Genomic DNA, 23643 nt, shown 5'->3' with positions numbered 1-23643 from the left:
ATCAACCTGAAGAAAGATGCTATTGCTTTAATAAATCAAATGTAATTTTTACACTAGCAGCATCTTTTTCCAGGTATGTGCAAAAGCCAACGAAAAGCTCACCGATAGACATGCATACGTTACTATTGTTATTTATTCAATTTGTAACTACCCAATGACTCTGGTCAGTTGGAAAGTGGTGCAATGTTCATGTGAAATCCAAAACAATTTTTAGGAATGATATTAAAACTCTTATTATTTACTACTTCTGAACCAGCGGTGGGATTCCAAATTTCTTACTGCTGGTTCTGTGGGCGTGGCTTGCTGGGCGCGGCAGGAAAAGGATACTGCAAAATCCCCATTCCCTCCCCACCCCACTAACCTGTTTTCTGTTCTCCTGTTCAAGGCAACAAAAGAAGATCAGCTGGGAGGCGGTGGTGGCGGGGCCAGCCTATTTGCTGGTTCTCCAAACTACTCCAGAACCTGTCAGAACTGGATGAATACCACATCTGTTCTGAACCTGACTATGTAGCCATTGGCTCGCAACCCTTACAACCACTCACTTCTAACCAGGCACTCTTGTAGAGTTATGCATGTGCACATCAGACGTCACTTCAGAAAGAAAGCTGAAATGGCCTGACACATCTCCTATTTCTCTCAGCATCTGTAGCATTATAACCATGCTTTCTAGCACTGTTTCTATCACAAACACCAAATGGAACACAATTCTGCTGAGATCTTTCAAACCAATCCTCTATCTCATGGGTTTACAACATTACTTGCTGGAGTATGGATCTAATTCAGTTGGCTTTCTAGGAGATGTGACACTGTTTTCATTAATCTGTGACACCAAACAACAACTGTTGCTTTGGAAGTAAAACTGCCCGCATAATTCTGTTTCAGAATCAAAGAAGCCTTCTCAAGTCAACTGCTCCACTGTGCTTTAAAACTCATTTTTAAATAAATGGGGCAAACCCATTCTTCTGAGGCTTATATGCTTGCCAGACACCACAGTTCCTTCTCCTAAGTGTGATGTGCAAATGAAAGTATTTCTGATTTCAAAGGCAGGCTTGTGTGTTTGGTTCCCATGCTCCCTCCCTGTCTGCCCTGTTTTCTCTGCGAATTTCGAGGCTTCGGGGACTTGTTAAGGGAAAGATCAAACATACCCTCATGTCAATGCATAATACATATATTTACCTCATAGGGATATTGAGGATTAATTAGCTCCTGATTGGAAACACTCTGAAGATGAAAAGCTGGTTTGCATTCTAAAGATTATAAATATTTTCCTTGTCTGCGAAAACCATTTTTCTAATGTGCTAAATTTAAATCATCAGTAAATGTAGGTTTTGGATCTGTTTAGAATAAAAATATATATAGCCAGCTATTTATGAGTGGGTCTCTTAAGATTTTCTGACATGAAGGCCATAGCAGCCCAATGGACACTTTTTGCAATCCGTCTTAATAATGTACCATTTTTTTGCCCCTGCTCCAGCCTGTCTCCACCCCCTGCCTTTCACACCAGCTAAATCCAAACCCATCCACAAAACTAGAACCCCAAAAATATGGTCTCAAAAGGTTTTCAGGCCTTCAAGTTCATTAGTAGTGGAGCTACCTCTAAGCACCTGCACCTCTCAGTCCCTTTGGCCTTGCATCCTCCCTCATGCAAGATTCCCTGGGCCAGTTTTCCTTACACATCTCAAAATCACAGAATATCTTTTCTTTTTAAAAAAATCCAAGGAAGTCCTATGGTTTTGTAAAAAAGGAAGACATAAAAGGGGATATCCAAACCAAATATGTCTTCCTAATAACTGTTATTTTCTCTTACATTTAATGCAATGTATGAGCTTCTCTATGATGGCATGTTTCTTGAAGACCCGCAGAGAGATTTGTGAAAGAATATCTTAGAGTGGGTGTAACATTCAGCCTATTTTGATATTTCATCTTGATTGCAGCAAGAGCTGAAAATGTATTTTTCAAAGATGTAATGAAGGGGGGGGGGGAGTCATATTCCCAGGAACTGTCATTCATAGTCTTCTAGTGATTTGTATTTTGTTTGTTTGTTTGTTTCAATGTAACATTTGAAAACTTCCAACATCATTTTTCCCCCATTTGTACAGAGGGTACTTATAGAAGTAAGAACTACACCCCATCCCCACTATCCCAAACCCTTCCAGTTCTTGGAATCAGCTCACAGAACAACCTCAGGTTATCCAAGGAATATTGTTTCTTTGCAGAGCATCATTTAAGAAACCCAATTTTATGTGGGCTACTTATGCTGGCAAAAGCAAAAGGCAGACAGACGAAGTTACTCTTGTATAGTTTCCTGTATTGAAGATCTTGCAAAACTTTTATTCTTCATAGAACAAGTTATTTGTTTTTGTTCTTGGTGGGGAGTTGCCTTTGAGTCAGTGTTGACTCCTGCCGACTGTCTGGACAAATCCCTGTAGGTTTCTTGGCATGATTTTCAGAAGTGTTTTGCCATTGCTGCCTTCCTAGGGTGGAGAGAGTGACAGGCCCAAGGTCACCCAGCTGGTTTTGGGTCTAAGGCAGGCACAGAACTCCCAGTTTCTCTCTTTTTAGCCTAGTGCCTTCACCACTACATCAAACCGGATCTCTAAACACTGGGGTTTTTCCCCCATCAATATTTTTAAATAACTTTAGATATAGAACTTACAATAATCAGAGAGACCTACACAGAATGTACACGGCAGCAGTGCAACTGCCTATTTTTCCTTCAAAATACACAGTATCTAACTAAGGTGGTCTTTTATGAACCAACAAAAGATCGCGGGAGAATGTGTTTTCATATTTTTATTTATATTTGTAGGTGTGCCTTTTAAAGATTGAGTAAAATTTTAATTAAAAATATAATTCAAATAAAGTAAAAGGCAAAATGAGAAAGAAGGTAATCAGTTATATCCCATCAGCCTCATATCCAGATGCTCACTGTTGATGGACAGTCTGAAGGCCTTCTCTCTCTCTCTCTCTCTCTCTCTCCCTCCCTGCCTCCCTCCCTCCCTCCCTCCCTCCCTCCTTCCCTCCTGTTATGATTAACCAGCCATTGATTACATAAGGGGGAGGGGGAATGCAGTAAAGGCTCTCCATCAACAGCAGTGTGGTATGCATGTGAATGAGGCCTTCTGGGTTATAAGAATGTCAAGATCCCTTATATTTTCATTGTATTCAATTTATATTAGGATAAGATATTAGTTCTGGAAGGGGTAGCCTTGCTCCAGAACTGGCGTGCCACCTAGGATTCTCCTGGACTCTTGAATCCTGCTTGAAGAACAGGAAAGGCAATCATGGCTATGAGACCCTGTACTCAGTCACTCAAGGCATGATCATTCCTCACCTGGATTACTGCAATGCGCTCTTCGTGGAGCTACCCTTGAAGAGTATTCAGAAGTTACAGCTGGCTCAGAATGCAATTGCACAGACAGTTCTTGGGGCCCCTAGGGTAGCCCATGTAACATCTTTGTTGTCAGGGTTCCAAATAGCATCCAAAAGTAAATCCGAGTCCAAGGCAAAGTATTGCTCAAAGTTCCAATTTATTAAGAGAGCCATGTTGGCACATCTGGGAAAATACGAATCTGAAAGCTTCCCGGTTTTCCCACCCAGTTGAAAGTTCAAGATCTTGCCCCCACACCCACAAGTCCATCACATGGTCCAATCTCCCACTGCCATGCTAGCAGCTTCCACCCATCCAGTTCCGGTCAGGTGCAGAGGTGCAAAGACAAAAGAGGACTTTGGCTTTCTAAAAGAATTTTGTTATGGCTACATATCATCTAACTCCGTACAATCCCCCCTCCTATTTTCCCACAATAGAAAATTCATAGTAGAACAATAGAAAGTGTGGCAGGCCTAGGATTCACAAGAAAAGATGGCTGCAGGCCTGACATTTGTTATGTGAGCTGCACTGCCTGCCCCTTTGCTTCAGGGTCCAATTCAAGGTGTTGGCTATTGCTTATAAATTCTTATGGCATGAGTCCAAGTTATATGAAGATTCATCTCATCCCAATGGGATTGACCTGTCCCACTTGTACCAGCAGAAGGGACATGCAGCAACCCACTTCAGCCAAGGAATTCCTGCTGGTAGGGAGAGAGCACTCATGCCTTCTGGATATCCTCCGATCCCATTACTTGATAGATGGAACCAGAGGCATGCTTGACTTTGTCAGATCTTACAGAAGAGGCAGATACCACAGAAAGGTGATTAAAGCATGAGTCAGGCTGAGTAGAATCTCCCAATCCAGGAATGGATACGGTTAGCACACCAGAGGAGTTGTGTAATGGCCCTTCTAGCCATAGCTGTCACCTGCCCCTCTTCACCTGCTCCACCCTGGAGCATCTTCCAACAGTAACATAACTGGGAGGTACTCCTCAGGCTACAAAGTGTAGGTTGGCATTGCAACAGCTGAGTCATAGGTCAGTCAATGTCTCCTGCCCTTCAAATTGTGTCTCTTAAGGGAGCAAAGAACTGGGTCCTTCCAATGGGATGGTTTTCATGAAATAGAAAGAGAATAGAAACATAATAGAAATGGGAAACCAGAAACAAGCCCATGAAGATAACTAAAAAGAGGTGTTTAACTAGAAGCTACAGCTATGGCGTTAAATGAGTTCCCAAAGAGTTCTGTGTCCTGTAATACAAAGGCCCTTCCTTTCAGGACGTGGCAGAGGATTCATCATGTACGTAGTTAGATAGATGTTCAGAAACCAGTTACAATTGACTGTAGGAAAGGATCACTATCAAACTGGGGAAGTTCAGATTAAGATATTGTCCTGTGCTATCCAGTTATTTGTATAGTCAGATTTTAAATCAGGGATAATCCTGGTAATGCAGAAATAATGCTAAAAATTCTACATTTTTCTGATGGCATCCTTCTGCAGGACGTAGCCAAAACCACATATACCAGTAACAATAAATATGTTGTTACTCCTACTTGATATTTCCTCGTTGTTGGAAAGTAAATTTCAGTTCAATTGTATAGAATGTAAAGGATGTGTGTTTTTGTTTTATTTTTATAATTTTCTTTTGTATCATGTACACTGAAGATGGCATTTAATCTCATTGTACGAGGTGTAATGATGATAAAGTATCATTTGTACTGTTTGCTGTTTGCTGCAAAGGAGGCAAATTGCTGGGAGGCAGAGGCAGAAATTTCCCCCCCTAGTTTTCCTCCCCAAAAGCTAGGTGCGTCTTATACTCCGAAAAATACAGGGAGCATATTATGATTTAACTGTTCAGTCTGATATGTGAGGAAAGCAATTGTGGCTTCTTAACTCAGCTTTAGGTTTAGCATGTTGTGTCAACTCAGACATCCAGGATGAAAGAGAAGGGCAGAAATCCAGGGTTTCTGCAATAACAGAAAAGGAAAGCAAGAAAGCTATCCACAAAGAGTATGATTAGCATTATTACATCTTGAAATTAAACAATGGATATAGTCTAGTTTCTCCTCTTCACAGCATAAAACTAAAAGCAAACAAAAAAGACCAAGAAAAGACTGATTAAGGGTGAACCTCAGGCAGTTGGTTTTTGTTTCTTATTTCTATATTTTATGAGGCATCAAATATCAATAATTCTGCAAACTGGGATGCTAGTCTTGCAAATCATGCCTTAGCCTTTATTTTACAGTAAACCAGATTGATATATATATTTTTAGAATTCTTTAAATGCAGTAAGTGCCCTGCTTCCCACCCCCATTTACTCCCCTGGCTATTGCCTCTTCTGAAATACTGACGAAAACAAGACTAACAATCTGGCAGGTCTGGAAATAATTTAATTAGTCTCTCTTGGATTCCATTGCACTTTTTTTCAGATCTGGTGATAATGACACCTCAAATCTGTTGTGATTATCCCAAGGTGGGAACAAAAAGGTCAGGCTTTTAAATGCTCTCTTGGCATGGTGAGGAAATGTCATAATTAAATATTCTCTCCTAAATTTGAGAACTAAAACTGAAAACAAACATACTTTGCTGTTTCATTGAAAAATAAATTTACAAACAGAGGTTTTCTGGAAATTAATAATATGAATTCAATATCATTGATCGCTGTTTATCAGGTAGTGTATCAGGCCTGGAAGCCATCTTTTGCATTGGACCTTCAGGCCTGCCACATTAAAGCTGTGGGAAATTGGGGTGGGGGATTATATGGAGAGTGAGAGATATAGTCAAAATACATTCCTTTCTCAGAGAATCAAGGACATCTTGCCTTGCAGCTGGAGTGGTGTGACTGGGAGGCATTGCCAGTTGGGACGGCACCTGATTGGATCATGTGATTGACATTTGGGTGCTGGGCAGGGACTTGAACTTTCGTTTGGGTGGGGAAAACCTGGAAACTTTCAGATTCGGATTTTCCCAGGTGTGCAATTATGACATCTCTAATAAAATGAAACTTTGAGGAAGCTCAAGCCTCGGAGTCTTCTTTTGCTGAGGGTGTTACTTGGAACCCTGACATTCATTGGAAACCTTGTACCATCTGAAAAATGCTTCCACATCCAATTGTTAGCACAGTGACAAAAAGGAACAAAAGAAGGAATATAGGACATCTGGCAAGAGAAGTCAAGGATTAACTAAATCTAAAGTCCTACAACTCCCACAATATTCCAGGAAGCTGATGTTGAGTATTCATTAGTCCTAAAGCTGAAAGAGATTACATTTATTCTGGAATTTCAGCACAAATAAATTTCTTTATGTGTACATGACCAGAGAGAAGAGAAAATATGTGGACTTTGTTTTTCATGCCGCATCTTTTCAGTTAAAGTTGTCCAAGGTGCTGGATTCCACAGTCACCAGGCTATTGGAGCTACTGCTCTATCTAATAACAATACATGTCATTAATATGATTTGTTGCCACTGAACCCAAGAATTTCTGGCATTCTTCTTGCCATCTTAGAGACAGATGAAAGAAAATGCAGCTACAAGAGGATAGTTTTCCTTTGCTAAACCTTGATGACTGATTTCTGAATCAGAGCATTTTCAGTAATATAACATTGAGCTATTTACACTTCCTTGGCCAGTCTCCAAAAAAAGAAAGCTCTTCAACAGGGTTTCATCTGGTGTAAAGGGAAAGATGAAGAGGAGTATCTGGGAATGGGCTGAATGTTAAAGGCAGTGCCTGCTCTTAATGAATCCATTGCCACAGCACATCTGAGCCCTTTTCACTAGTTACACAATGTCAGTTTTGAGTATTCTTTACTACTTAAAGAATAGTTGACTGAGAACAATCGTTAACCCAAACTCTAAAGTTAAATATAGATCAGCACAGATAGAATCTGAGTTGGTATGTGAACCTAACTTCCTCGTACACCAGTGGTGGGTTTCAGAATTTTTTAGAACTTCTTCTGTAGGTGTGGCCTGCTTTGTGGGAGTGGCTTGCCAGTCATGTGACTGGGTTGGAGTGGCTTGCCAGCCATATGACTGAGTGGGAGTGGCTTGGTAGTCATGTGACTGGGTGAGCATGGCAAACTTGTAAAATGTGGTGAAACTCACTTAACAACGCTCTTGCTTAGCAACCAAAATGTTGGCTCAGAAACTCTGGCATTTGAAGCACGCAGGTCTTAAAGCTGTCAAGTTACAAGACCCTTGCCCCCCTAACCCTTTAGAAAAAAAAACCCTAGGAATATTCAAACTTGACAGCTTTAAGACTTTAAGGTTTAGATAGGACTCTGAGAGGCAGGTGGGGTGATTGATGAGCCAGCCAATCAGTGAGTGGTGGGCGGGGCAAGCATGGTGCGAACGGGCAGGGGGAGGGAGCTAGAACCAGTTCTAAATGGCACTGCAGATTTGTGGAACCTCTTCTATAGAAGAGGTTAGAACTGGAAGGAACCTACCCCTGTCGTTCACATGTCTTATTTCCTCACCAGAAGACTTGATGCCTTTTAAAAATCCAAAGTCCACTCATAACCACCAACATATAAACTTAGGATCAAACAATATATACACACATTTCTCCTTTCCATCACCCAAAACAGCAGAAGAGCCTTCCTAGACTAGACCAAACCCAACTAGTGCGGTCTTCTGTGACTAGTCAGACATGTTTGGAAAGCTCACTAGTATAGACAGGAGAGCTTCTCCATATTTGGCATTGAAGGTAATATTGCCTGGGATTCAGAAGATAGTAAACTGCTATCAAAATTAATGCTCATTAATAGCCCGATCCCTTATTAATTTGTTTAGTTCCTGCTCACAACAATCCATTTTTCTCATTGTGATCAAACCTGAAGACAGGGTATTCCATAATTTATGTAAAGAAACACATTCCAGTTCCATGAAAAAACTCAAGTTGTTCCTATGTAAGAGAAGGACAAAAAATATCTTTTTTTCCTCATACCAAGCATGTTTGTATATATTTTGATCATAATTTCCTGTGCCCAACTTGATTCCATGCTAATAAAACTCTAGCTAAACACTCTTTCCTCAAGAGAAGCTGCTATAGCCTCTAATTAGATTGGATGTCTCTTTTGTTTTTCCTTTGCCCCCTTTTTCAACTCTACACTATGATAAGAAAGGCTATACACAACATTACAAGTGTACTCTCACTGTAAAACTATACTGGCAGTTGTAGCTTCAGTTCCCTTGCTAAATAGCCCAAACATGGTATCTGCTTAAAAAAACATGCAGACACACAGCAACTCCACACAGATAACATTTTCTTTTGGTTTTCCATTATGGCTTTGAGATCCCATTTCCTGTCATTTGCAACTCAGTTATTATTATCAGTGACATTTGACGTATGTATGTGTGGGATGCCAAACTGCATCGTTTTACATTGAACTACCTTTCTCATTTTGAAGCCAATGTATCCACTTTGAAAAATTATTTGCATTTTATTTTTATTTTACTTTCCTGCAGAATTTAGTAATTTTAACAAATCTGACCATCTAATCGCTCAGACATTCTACTTCAATGTTTCTCAATCTTGTCAACATTAAGATCAAACACAAATTAACACTGTCAAAGTTGAGAAACACTGCTCTAGATCATTTAACTAGCACTGGTTGCGAGAGGACTTCCTGGGAGATCCCCGTTTGAAAATCTCTTCAGTTCAAAAACCATTCACTGATTCTCTTTTGTAGCTAGTTACCAGGGGTGGGTTCCTGCCAGTTCTAACCTCTTCTATAGAAGAGGTTCCACAAATCTACAGTGCCGTTTAGAACCTGTTCCAGCTCCCTCCCCCCGCCCATCTGCACATCATCAAGATGAAGAGCGAGAGGAGGAATTCTGGGAGTTGAAGTCCACAAGTCTTAAAGCTGTCAAGTTTGAACACCCCTGTGTTTTTTTTTCTAAAGGGTTAGGGGTGCAAGGGTCTTGTAACTTGACAGCTTTAAGACTTGCGTGCTTCAAATGCCAGAGTTTCTGAGCCAACATTTTGGTTGCTAAGCAAAAGCATTGTTAAGTGAGTTTCCCCACATTTTACAAGTTGGCCACTCCCACCTGGTCACATGGCCGGCAAGCCACTCCCACAAAGTAGGCCACACCTACAGAAGCGGTTCTAAAAAAAATTTGAAACCCACCACTGCTAGTTACCAATCCACAAGAAGTCCTGCTTTATTAACTCAGAATACAAAGAAAGTCTGCATACAAATCAGCAATGTGTTTTAGGAATCCTCATTTGGACATCAGATTTATTTATCATTTGTGCAATTTTCATATAATTTAATTTCTTCATCTTGCCACTATTTTTTCTTTCTTTCCTCCTTTAGAAGACACGATAGGGAAAATGGAGTGGCAGTGGAGCATGCCATTCTGAGACAGAATATGACTGAGTGTTGGGATGTAACTTATCAGCTCAAACACAACCATTTGACCACACTAGCTGTTAGGTCCTGTGAAATTCCTGTTTCTCACATCCTTGCAGGCTGTAACTTCAGGGTTTAATTTGTGATGAAATGAGTGGAAATTGCAGGGATGCCGGAGTACTGAGATGTGCTAGGCCTTCCTTGCAACATTTCATTAGCAGGTTAGAAAAGGGAGAAATGCCTACCAACAGGAGGGAAAGGGGGGGGGCAGAAGATTATTGCTATTTCAAATGTGAAAGAAAGGCCAGAACATGATGGACCTGATATAGCAGGAGATTAAACTGCTGTTTCCTTGTGACACCCTGAAAGGATTTCATTTAGCTATATAAGAAATCCTTGTGGAAGGCTTCCAAGAAGTTTATCACTAGCACTCTTCTTCATCCTAGAGACACTACGGAATCAAATCGTCCAAGTTTTAAAAGAGAGGAAACCCAGGCCTGGATGAAAGGCTTATCTCTGATGGATGGAGAAGAGATAGAAGGTGTAATGGAATGTGGGAATGACCTGAGGGAAAGAGGCAGGGGTGGGTTCCTGCCAGTTCTAACCTCTTCTATAGAAGAGGTTCCACAAATCTAGAGTGTCATTTAGAACCAGTTCCAGCTCCCTCCCCCTGTCCGTCTGCACATCATCAAGATGAAGAGCCAGAGGAGGAATTCTGGGAGTTGAAGTCCACAAGTCTGAAAGCTGTCAAGTTTGAACACCCCTGGGGGGTTTTTTTCTAGAGGGTTAGGGGTGCAAGGGTCTTGTAACTTGACAGCTTTAAGACTTGCACACTTCAATGCCAGAGTTCCTGAGCCAACATATTGGTTGCTAAGCAAGAGCGTTATTAAGTGAGTTTCACCACATTTTACAAGTTGGCCACGCCCACCCAGTCACATGGCTGGCAAGCCACTCCCACTCGATCACATGGTCAGCAAGCCACTCCCACAAAGCAGGCCACGCCTACAGAAGAGATTCTAAAAAAATTTGAAACCCACCACTGGAAAGAGGAGAAGGGATGTTGCCTAGGAAACAATCAGACAAGAGAGGCAGGAACCCCAGTGGGTTAGTTAGAGAAGTTTTGTACTTTTGGGACTTGCAAGGTTGAGGTCAGCCTTCCCCAGTAAACCAGACAGGAAACGTGACTAGATGAGTTAAAACTATTTTATTGTAAAGCTACATTAACAGAATCTTGCAAATCTGACAATACAAACTTCCCACTGCCACTTTTAACTGCTTGATCCATTCGGACGGTTCCTTTCTATGTTTCTTTCTCTGACTGCTAAGCCTCCTTTCTCTCTTCTCTGACATTCTCCTAGATGACATCTCTTTCCCACATTCTCCAAGTTCATTCCCCACATTCCATTATAACCTGCAGGTAGTAACGCCACTGTGTGAAATGGAGACACAGAGAAAACCTCCGCTCCTTGAGGCCAATACATGAGGACAATGCAGTTCTTTAAATCCCTATTGATTTTTGCCACAACAGCAGAGGAATGCGTCTGTAAAACATGTAAAACTCACATGTTACAAGAAAAAATGAAGGCATTCCTAAGAGACATGGGTCTGCAAAAGCTACCTAACATGTAGCTAGCTCAAGTCATGATTAGAAAGCAAATCTGATAAGACTGTAGAATAGAAAGCTAGTATATGTAATACTAACCTATTCTAAAATGGACAGTCCAATGACTGGGACCATGAAAATGTCTTGGATGCAAGAACAAAAATGATTTACCACAAATGAATAGGACAGCACAAACCAGACAGAAATAATAATGGAGTGTCTTTTGGGAGCAAAGTGAACATCTGGTTATCAAGTACAGTCTGGATGATCTTAAGATGACTGAAGGTGAAGGTCTTGCTTTGCACTTTCTAGATGAGTCAGAAGGCAATTTGAATTTCCTTATAAATTGTGCCCTCATTCATTGCATTGCTCCTTATAACATTGACACACAGGCACAATTTACTGACTTCTCATTCAATGGGGATGATTCATTGGATAAATCACCTACATGAATAATCCAAAAAATAGATGAAAGACTAGCATTTGGGCTTTAAAAATAGTAATGACACAGCATCTGTAAGCAGGGAGCCAAAGAGCAATAAGTAAGAAATTTTGAAAGTTAATATTTTTATAACCCTAGAATTTTAGGAAATAGTTTCAAAACCCTCAAATGGGAACATAAGCAATGTATTCCCCAGAAGGAAAAATAAGACAATTCTTAGAGAAAACCAGAATAACTAAGATACCAGAAAAATGTAAGAAGGCACTAGAAGAAAGAATTACAGTAATGGAGGTAATAGAAGGCATTAAAAGGCAAAAGAAAGGGAAAACACCAAGATTACCAGCAGAACTGTACCAAACATTACTAGAAGTATTAAGCAATATAATGTTAGAACTATTTAATGACTTCCTAAGAGAGGCAAAGATACCAGAAACATGGACGGAGGCATATATAACGCTGATACCAAAAGACCTACAACAAGTAAAAAATTACAGACCTATTTCATTACTAAATGTAGATTATAAAAATTTTGCATCAATAATGGCAGAAAGAATGGAGAGATTCCTAAATGAACTTATACACACAGACCAAAATGAATTTCTCCCTAAGAGACAGATACAATACAATACAATAGCAGAGTTGGAAGGGACCTTGGAGGTCTTCTAGTCCAACCCCCTGCCTAGGCAGGAAACCCTATACTGTTTCAGACAGATGGCTATCCAACATCTTCTTAAAGACTTCCAGTGTTGGGGCATTCACAACTTCTGGAGGCAAGCTGTTCCACTGATTAATTGTTCTAACAGTTAGGAAGTTTCTCCTCAGTTCTAAGTTGCTTCTCTCCTTGATTAGTTTCCACCCATTGCTTCTTGTTCTACACTCAGGTGCCTTGGAGAATAGTTTGACTCCCTCTTCTTTGTGGCAACCCCTGAGATATTGGAACACTGATATCATGTCTCCCCTAGTCCTTCTTTTAATTAAACTAGATATACCCAGTTCCTGTAACCGTTCTTCATATGTTTTAGTCTCCAGTCCCCTAATCATCTTTGATGCTCTTCTCTGCACTCTTTCTAGAGTCTCCACATCTTTTCTACATTGTGGCGACCAAAACTGAATGCAGTATTCCAAGTGTGGCCTTACCAAGGCATTATAAAGTGGTATTAACACTTCACATGATCTTGATTCTATCCCTCTGTTTATGTAGCCTAGAACTGTGTTGGCTTTTTTGGCAGCTGCTGCACACTGCTGGCTCATATTTAAATGGTTGTCCACTAGGACTCTAAGATCCCTCTCACAGTTACTACTATTGAACAAGGTACCACCTATACTATACCTGTGCATTTTGTTTTTCTTGGCTAAATGTAGAACCTTACTCTTTTCACCATTGAATTTCATTGTATTAGATAGTGTCCAATGTTCAAGTTTGTCAAGATCCTCCTGTATCTTAAGCCTATCTTCTGGAGTGTTGGCTATTCCTGCCAACTTGGTGTCTTCTGCAAATTTGATGAGTTCCCCATTTATTCCCTCATCCAAATCATTGATGAAGATGTTGAAGAGTACTGGAGAGTCAGCCAGTTACGAATCCATCTGGTGGTGATGCTGTCCAACCCACATTCTTCTACTTTATCTAGTAGTAGGTTATGGTCTACCTTATTAAATGCCTTACTGAAGTCCAAGTAAACTATATCAGTGGCATTCCTCTGGTCCATTAATTTTGTCACATTGTCAAAGAATGCAATAAGATTAGTCTAGCATGATCTGTTTTTGACAAACCCATGTTGGCTTTCGGCTATTACTTTGTTTGCTTCTAGATGTTCGCTAATTTGTTGCTTGATTGTCTTTTCCAGAATCTTTCCTGGTATTGAGGTCAGGCTGATAGGTCTATAGTTTCCCAGATCTATTTTTTTTCCTTTTTTGAAGATGGGAACCACATCAGCTCTTTTCCAGTCCTCTGGCAGTTCCCCGGTGCTCCAGGATCTCTGAAAGATATAGTTCAGTGGTTCTGAGATCTCGTCTGCCAGTTCCTTCAGAACCCTGGGGTGTAATCCATCCGGTCCTGGTGATTTGAACTCGTCTAGGGTAGACAGCTGCTCACTTACCATTTTCTTCCCTATTTCAACTTGTGTTTCTAATCTGATTTTTGTGGTGCTGTTTTTGATAGGTTGGACTGTTTTATTCCTTTGTGTAAAGACAGATGCAAAACATGAGTTAAATAGTTCTGCTTTCTCCCTGTTGCTTGTCACTTTCTTGCCACTTTCTCCCAGCAATGGACCAATTGTTTCCTTTTCTTGTTTTTAACATGTTGGAAGAAGCTTTTTTTGTTATTTTTTACAATATGTTAGAATACTACGTAGCCCACTCAGAGAAGCAAATGGCATTGCTATTTCTGGATGCACAAAAGGCCTTTGATAATGTGAACTGGCAATTTATGATAATACAATTTCAAATGATGGGATTTGGTGAGAGATTTAATAAATATGATCAAAATGATATACAATAACCAATCGGCAAAGGTAATGGTAAGTGGTGAGATGACAGGAAAGATAGAGAGCATGAAAGGAACTAGACAAAGTTGTCCACTATCGCCATTATTATTTATACTGACACTAGAGATTTTGAACAGAGAAATACGACAAAATAAAGAGGTAAAAGGGATGAGGGTTAAGAAAGAAGAATGTAAACTACAAACATTTGCAGATGATTTGGTGTTTATTATGGAAGATCCAATAGAAACAGGGCCAAAACTAGTTGAAATAATAAAAGAATATGGAGAAGTAGTGGGCTTGAAGATCAATAAAGATAAAACAAAGTTTTTGGTGAAAAATATGACTGAAAAACAGAAAAGAGAGTTGATGAGGAAACTGTATATACAGGTGGTGAAAAAAGTGAAATATTTGGGTATTCAATTGACTTCAAGGTGTGTAACACTAAAGGAGGATAAGTATTATAAGGTGTGAAAACAAATAGAAATAGATTTGGAAAGATGGAAAAAAACCTACAATTTTTTTTCTTCAGTTTCCATAAATATCTTATTCAGCTCCGAAGTTCCTAAGTTAAAACTGTATTCCCTTTTATCTTTTTCATATCTTGCTTGTATTTGCATTTGTATATTCATCTCTACTACTGCTGTTCTTCCCATCATGGGAAGAACAGCAGTAGTAGAGATGAATATACAAATGCAAATACAAGCAAGATATGAAAAAGATAAAAGGGAATACAGTTTTAACTTAGGAACTTCGGAGCTGAATAAGATATTTATGGAAACTGAAGAAAAACAATTAAGAAATTATATAGCTACCTATTAAGAACTACAGTAGCTTAAAAGTGGTTAAAGATACAATGTTAACTTGGGCAAAGAATTTTGGCCACACTATTGAGCTAAAAAGTGGCAACTATGGGAAAGGAACTATAAATTAACCATGTCAATGGCCTATAAAGAAAATGTATATAAAATAATGTATAGATGGCACATGACACCTGGAAAATTAGCAAAGATGTCTAAGGACAAATCAGCGAATTGTTGGAAGTGTCAATAAACAATAGGCTCCTACTATCATATGTGGTAGACATGTGTAGAAGCAAGGGAATATTGGACTAAGATACAAGTATTGTTTTTTTATTATTATTATTATTTTCAAAACAGACACAACACAAAGAATCCTCCTTCTTTACATACTGTAGAAAGTACATTAATTGGTTACAAAAAACTTTCGTGCATCTCTTCCACAGTCATCAACCATAATTCATATTAACTCAAGTATTTTAACTCAGATATTTATACATATTACCATCATCATACCTCCATTTTCATTTGACTATAATTGTTTAAACATCCATCATAAAATATATCAAGATTTAAAACATAACCACATACTGGCATTTCATTTGCTATTTCTAAAATCCTCCAATAACACTGAATCCTTATGGCCTATTCTAGCTAAACATCCATAAGAAGGGATGGTAAATAAAGCAACTCAAATTGTATATTATAAACTATTAAATGAAATAATAAATGTATAAGAATGATAACTATGTATAGAAGAATAACAACTATGTGAATGTATACTTAAAATGCTATGTAAGAGAATAAAAAATAATAAATTTTCTGGAAAAAAATGTTTCTTTCTAATCACTAAATTTTCTAATCGAGTCAATCAAGGTCCACCCACGAAGTGACATTTGCTTGAGAGGTCAAAGAAATCAATCTAAGAGAAGTCACATCATATCATACAACCCAACCCAAGCCTTACCCCCTTTGCATGTGTGACATCACACATAGCTAAAAGAAGTGGGACTTGTTCTGATCCAGGCTTCTCGAGAGCATGAAGCAGACTCCTTGTCCCAACAAAAACCCCTTTTACTGTGAATTCTGCTCAATTTACTGTGAATTCTCCACATTCACATCCAGCAATGTCTTTCAAGGGAGGATTTACAGTCACAAACCTTATCTGGCTTGGAGGGCTGACAGGCCGATATCTGCAAAACTTGGCAAGGAGTCTCAGAGAGTCACGAACCAATTAAGAAAACTAATTGTCTCCTGCAAACTACACTCCCCTTTATTTCTTCTGGGAGGGGCCATTCATCATCCACCTGTGGCCTTACTCCCAAGTCGACTCCCGTTCTTTAGCTGTTCCCTTCATTTGGCCACTCTGCACATGTGTACACTGGGAACAGGCTCCAGCTGTTCGTCTGCCTCACTGATGTCTGACTCTGAAGGCAGCTGATAACTGGCATAAGGCTCTGTCCCCCTCTCTGCCTTTGACACAGAGCCCTCATCACAGCCTTCCACAGACTCCAGAACTAGCCCATGTTCCTCCCCAACCTCCTCACTTTCCGAATCTGCTGCCAGCTCTACTAGCTGCTCTTGGGCCACAACAGGCCTTGCATTACAGTAACAGGATGCAGCTTTACTCAGACTAACCCTTTTGCCTCCCATGCAGATACACGGAAGGCCATGTCCTGGCGGGCACATTTTGATGAAAGCAGCAGGAGCATATAAACATCTGTGCAGTGATTAGAATGCAGTACTTCTACTTCTGCTGACTACCGGCTGCCTGCAATTTGGCAGTTCAAATCCCACCAGGCTCAATATTGACTCAGCATTCCATCCTTCCAAGGTGGGTAAAATGAGGGCCCAAATTGTTGGGAGCAATATGCTGACTCTGTAAACCACTTAGAGGGAGCTATAAAGCACTGTAAAGCGGTATATAAATCTAAGTGCTATTGCTATCCTTGCAGTTTTCTTAGTAAGCAGTTTGCTGCTGCTTTTTTCCAAAACAACACAGCTACATGAAATGTCATTTTCAGGCATGAGAGGCTGATTTATATTAACTTACTTACCATTTGATGTTTTTTTTTTTCTGTGTGCACATACTATTTGAAAAATTATGTCTGAAACATCAGCTGGCTTTTGGAGAGCAAGAACGTACATCTCTGTTTGCCAGGTCTCAGCTTTGCCATCCCTTGAAATTCAAGGCATCATATTCCTTATTCTCATTGCCTGTTGCACTTTTAATCTCTACCAAACTTCAGTCTGAGGATTTTGATGGATTGCCATGTTGACATAAACACCTGAGTCCAAACATTTATGTCCCTCTGGCTGGAATCCCAGGTTCTGCTAATACTTGTTGACATCAATCTGTCCTTTCCTTGCACGGCAAACTGAATTGCAGGTTGAAACAACAAACCAAGCAGCAGCTTGTTTTTTGTCTTTTGTGCCCTGATAAATACGAGACACTGCTTCACTTGTGCCAAGAACAGAAGGGCAATTCTAGGCCTGAGCAAAGGGTTAATTTAAGCAGAATGCCACTCAAGCATGTCTCAGTAACTGAGGCTATGCTTCATGAAGAAACAACCTCAGGTTGAGTCACTGGGACTTTCTAGATAGAGCTGGAAAGAACCTTTATTTGAAATCTTGGAAATCTACTGTTAGGTTGTGTAGTCCTTGGGTGCACAACCTGAGGCTCTCTGGGCCCAAAAAGCATGCACAAGTCCCAGAGCATCTCTAAAAGTTGTTGCTCAGTGTAACTGTAAGAGGGGAGTTTTTACAGTTGTTACAAGCTTGGATAGTTACCATATTAAATTAATAAATAAAACTCAATAATAAACCTCAAGTTTAAGTTAACCGGAATATAACCAATATAAACTGGCCCTACTAATTTCTTCATACTGTTCACAAGTTGGGATGCAACCCTGGCCCACTTTTCAGTGGCCAAATACAACCCACAGTCCAAAGAAATTACCATACATCTCCCAGAGCAGATGATATCCTGATATAGAGCTGCTTTTTAGACTGCTTTCCCTAAGACTTTTCATTGATTTCCTCAAACATTTGCAGAACTGAATTCTGGAAGGATTCCCATCCTGAGCCTGCAGCTGTATAGTGTCACTTCTCATAGGTCTTCCATATTATGAGGCTCAAAGTAATTCAGAGAGAGGTAGGCATCCAAATCCTACCCACAACAACCTTACTCTGGATAGTGTCCATGCAGATCACAAAGGTCTACTTAGAAACCTTCTGTGTCTACTTAGAAACATTTGTGATAGAAACTTCATTCTAAATAGATCTCTGCTGCCATACATATCGAGCCAAATCATCTTCTCTAAGCACGGAAAGAACAGCATTAAGTCATCTTTTCTTAGGGCCTATATTAAGCTGCCCTCTGGATGGATTTCCATCTTAATTTTGCACAACTATTTGTGGCCTGATTAAAAATTCAAAAGGCAAATTCTTACATCCCAAAGCAGCCCTTTCCGGTTGTTTTGCCCTACAGCTTCCAACTTCTTTGGGTACCTGGCTGCAGGTAAAAGCAATTTGGAAACAATCTTCCAATCTGGAAGATGCCAAATTGGAGAAACCTCCAAAGCGATGCCATTTTGGAAATACTCTAAGGCAGTATTTATCAAACTTCACAATTTTAAGATATCTGGACTTCAAATCCCAGAATTCCCCTGCCAACAGATTTGGAAGACTTTCCCTGTGTTGGCACCAAGACATTCAGCTGGAAATGGGCAGCCCCATCAGCACCCATCCTTCCTGTGAAACTGAAGCCAACCCCATCAAATCCACCACACTGCCACTTTACAGTTTCTCAAATTGCCATATGATTCAGGAAGGACATGAGCAGTGCTGCTACATCTAATAAGAGGGTCCATGCCAGCTTGCTGTAAGAATCTTGTTTTCCCTGGTGATTCTGGCCACATCTTGTGCTCCCTGTCTGCATCAGTTCCTTTATTCCACATGTCTGTGTCATTTTCTGAAGAAACTGCTTGTCCCTGTAGGCAAAATTGATAGATAGTTTCTCCACTCATCTCTTTGCTGTTCTTTTGCCCAAAGGCTGGGCTAGTTGTAATTCTGTGCCACGTCATCCCAGTAATTAACAGTGCCTGCATTTTCTCTCTTGCTCTTTCATTCCTCTTATCTCCCATTAAGCCATGGAGACAGAGGGAGATAAGTACTAAGTAGTCTGGGTCATAGGCAGGGCAGGGAGGAAGGAACAAGAGGAAAAACTGATGAAGAACAACTGATACATGACAAGGCTCCATTCAGATAGCCAGAGAGACCCTTATAACCTCGTTTCACACATTACTCATTGATGAAACAGTTCTAACTCATTTCATTCCAAAGATCCAAGCGGTTAACTATCCTGTGCAAAATCCCCAATAAAAACCAGGTGGAATGTGCCAAAATGCAGCTGGGTTTACACAAAAACAACACCTGGGAAAAGAGTCGCCAAGAGCTGGTCAGACACAAGCAGCTGGCAAGCTCTCTGGAGTGCTACTTCCGTTCCAACATGTGGTCGGGGGGAGGATTAATCACTGGGGTTTTTTATCCATCTCTGTATCACTTCTTGTTTTTTTAAGAAAACAAAATAGTGTGGACATGGGTTAGACACAAGCCTCTTTGTTTCTTCTCCCCCCCCCCCCCCCCCGCATCCCAATTTCTTTCTAGGATTTTTATTGTGGAAGTTTGCACATTGTTTCATAAACCTTCCCTCAGTCTAATAAGAGGCAGCTCACTGTATTTCCAAGCAGTTAACCCAAGACGAAGGTTGCGCTCAACAAGCTTGTCCCGCAAAGCCGAAACTGCCATCTTTCGCGTACTTTCAAAACTTGCTCTTTCAGCACCAGCCATTTGACAGATGGCCGAAACTATCTTCTCTAAGCAAGGAAAGAGCACAAGTTTGGCTCCTTGACAAAACTCTCCCTCCTCCACTCCCTGCCTGTGCACAACCCCTGAGAGAATGGGGTGGTGACAGATGGCTGCACCCATACATACCTTTCGAACAGACTGCTGTCCTTCTCTGGACTTTTTGGTCAACCAATCAAGATACCTGGACTGAAGGGCCAAATCAGGACAATCCTGGCCAAACCCATTTGTATGATAAACCTATTAATGGGGATTTTATGGATAATCATCTGGGCATTTGTCTGTAGTCAACACAGGAATTCTCAGAGATCCAGAAAGTTTGAAGTAAGCTTGTAAATCATCGCCCATCAAAATTAAAGTGACAACGTAAGAAAACTAGAACAAATATCTTTCCTATCCCCCATCAAAACAGAAGGTATAATTTCACTATTTCTTAAAAAGAAAGGAAGGAAGGAAGGAAGGAAGGAAGGAAGGAAGGAAGGAAGGAAGGAAGGAAGGAAGGAAGGAAGGAAGGAAGGAAGGAAGGAAGGAAGGATCAAATGTCTCAGTTTGAAAATCCCTTCAAGTAGCATTCTGTTTTCTGGGCAATAAATATTTCACCTGAACAGGCTCAGACAATGTTTGTAGTTGGGGATGATACTTTTTTCTTTTCCTTTTTCTCCCTTTTTACATATGCATCATGGCTCACGGGCTTGTTGATATTTTTTTTAAACAAGGGTAGCATTTTGAAAAATGGGTACCACCTTTTCCCAGTCCAAGGAAGACCCCACCTGTGTAATTTTGCCAAATCTGCAGCTCGTGTCAAAGATCATCACTGGAAGCTTTCAAGAAGAAACTGGACTGCCATCTGTCAAAAATAGTGTGGGGTTTCCTGCTTGGATGGGGGGTTGGACTAGATGACCTACCAGGTCCCTTTCAATATGAAATATGTTTATCCTGAGAGATGGTGTTGCACTTACAAACAAAGCAAAGTGGCTAAGAGGAAGGGCAATATTGGTGCCCCCCCCCCCCGGCCTCCTGTCGGGGACATCTTTATGTTTACACCTCATGTTTCAGAGCCAACAACACTAGCAGACTGTGGACACTAGCTTGGGCCAGGTTTCCTCCACAGTGTCTGCTGTAAGAGATCAGAGCATCAGAATATCACTGCTAGGGGAAGAGAGGGGAGGCTACCAAGAGAGGCCTTTGAGTGAGATAATGAGCAGTCCTCCTCCAATGCTCTTGATCAATTGCTTTTCTTCCTGTTTTTCATATACAGCTCTCAAGTAGAGATAATTAGGCTGCATGACTAATAAGATAATAGTACATTTGCTGTACAGCTGACTCTTATCTGTCAAAGGGCTTCATAGATTTCAACCAGCAAATCTTGACAACACCCATTAGTGGGACAAGAAAAATCATGGCAGAAAGAGGTTGTTCAACCTTCCAAGGGTCTGGAATTACAGTGCGTGTAAGTCTTGTCGTTCAGGGAGCTTCGTCTCCTCTAGATCTTTGCATGTAAAATTGCTAATAAAATTCAACAGTCCTACTTACTGCTAAAATGTGATCTCGTCTATTGAAGATTCATTTTCCAGAGAGCAGTCATTGCAGAGCATGTTACTTAGAAGTTGGAAATTAGGGGTTGGAAATTATGGCCTACTGGTCCTATGCTGTCTCAAACATTCATTGCAAACTCACATCCTGGACATAAATTGTTTCAACTTCTACCCTCAAAACGATGCTATAGGGCACTGCACACCAGAAGAACTAGACACAAGGATAGGTTTTTCCCAAATGCCATCACTCTGATAAACAACTAATTCCCACAACACTGTCAAATTATTTACTAAGACTGTATTACTATTATTCTTCTCATCCTTCCTAGTACCTATCTCTTCCCACTTATGACTATAAACATATTCCTTTTGTCTTTACAATTTATATTGTTTTATTTGTTTCTTAGTATGATTTGATTGCTTATTAGTAACATATGACTATTACTAAGTGTTGTATCTTATGATCTTTGATGTATGTATTTTATTTTTCTTTATGTACACTGAGACCATATGCACCAAAGAAACAATTCCTTGTGTGTCCAATCACACTTAGGCAATAAAGAATTCTAGTCTAGTCTAGTCTAGTCTAGTCTAGTCTAATGCAGAAATGCATAGGCATTAATGCTGTTTCGGTCTAAACACATACATGTATTGGTATGTATACATCTGTACAAGGGCAACTTGCACACATGCAATTAGAAAGATCCAAAATTCAAGAGGTATGTCATATTAATTTACTGTACCTGTGGATCTTTATAGCTCCCAGCAGCCTTCATTATTTGCCAGCTGATGGTACTTGAACATCATTTTTTTAAAAAAAGGTTTATTGCTTTCCTAAGTCCTTTAGTATTGAAAGAACTTTAGCTCCAATGTAAGGATACATAGGATTGCTTTCATAGAGTGCATAGATTATTAAGGACTAATTATTTCTACCTGTGGGACTTTAAGAAGTACTGTATATCATGAATTCATTTAGCATAAGTTCACTTTCCTTAATTGTATTGTTGTAATTATTCAGCCATTTTGCAAAACTGAAATCCATGAAACCCATTTTTTTCCTTTTCAACCTTTTTTTAAATTATACTATCATGAGTTTCATCTTCACATGACATTAAATCAGTCTTCCACAACACAATGCTAATTTTTAATCCATCATTTCCATTGTGATGATCATGGTGACCTTTGTTGATGCAACTGGTATTGCGGGTTTCAGGCAAGCAAAGTACTTCATACAGCTCAGAAATTTCTGGAACTCTCAAATGCAAGATGTGCTGATAACATTACAATCCATGGAGTTATTTATTTATTTTAATTACTCTAATGCATGGAGAAATGAAATGCTACTAGTTCTTCATTATGGCTAAATTCTTCCCCAGGGTCTCCAAAGTTATAGTGACTAGAAACTAAGGAACATGGGTAGTTGATATTTTCATGCCCCATTTATACAAGGGTGTCTGCAGGGTATCATTAAAAAAAATAAAGCTGGCAGTCACAATGGTGCAATCCAGATTGTGCCCTCACATATGCAACACACATCAAAAAAAGGCATGGCAGAGAAGAGAGCTGACGTCGTGACAGCATGACGTGTGATCTTGGTGCTCCGAGATCACAGCCAAATTTCTGCTGCTGGATGGTCCATTCGGACCTAAACCGTCCTGCAGAGATGGTGATTGAGAAGGACACCGCAAAGTCCCTGAAAGATCCAGGAATAGTCATTTTTTCCAGTGACAGAAATGCAGCTAATGAAGCTGCTGAAGTTGGGACAGCTCCGGAACGGGAAGAAAGCAGAAAGAGAAAGTGTTTCGAATTGGTGAGGAAATTATATTTTAGAGGAATAGACTACTCAAGAAAAAAAATTAAGTTAAGTTGAGATTGAAGACAGAAGACTGTAGGCGGCGAGATTGATCTGCATTGAACTTAGTGTGTTATCCTGTTTCTAATTTTTTTTTATGGATGGAACTTTTGTAGCGGTTCCCTATTTTTTAAACTGAATGGATTAATTCTTTCTTCTTCTTTTTTCACTTTTGCTTAGACCTATGGATTAAAATTCTCCTTTTTTTATAATGCTTGATTGGATTGATTGGATTGATTTTGATCTCCATTTAAGGTTTTTTTTTCTTTCTTAAGCTTGGAATATAAAGAAGATAATAAGATGGATTATAAAGAAGGTTGTAACAACAGGAGGAAAAGCAGTTATA

The sequence above is a fragment of the Natrix helvetica genome, assembly GCF_964273705.1.
Source record: "Natrix helvetica genome assembly, chromosome: 1".
Classification (NCBI taxonomy): Eukaryota; Metazoa; Chordata; class Lepidosauria; order Squamata; family Natricidae; genus Natrix; species Natrix helvetica.
The sequence above is the reverse complement of the archived record's forward strand: the minus strand, read 5'-3'. Positions refer to the sequence as shown.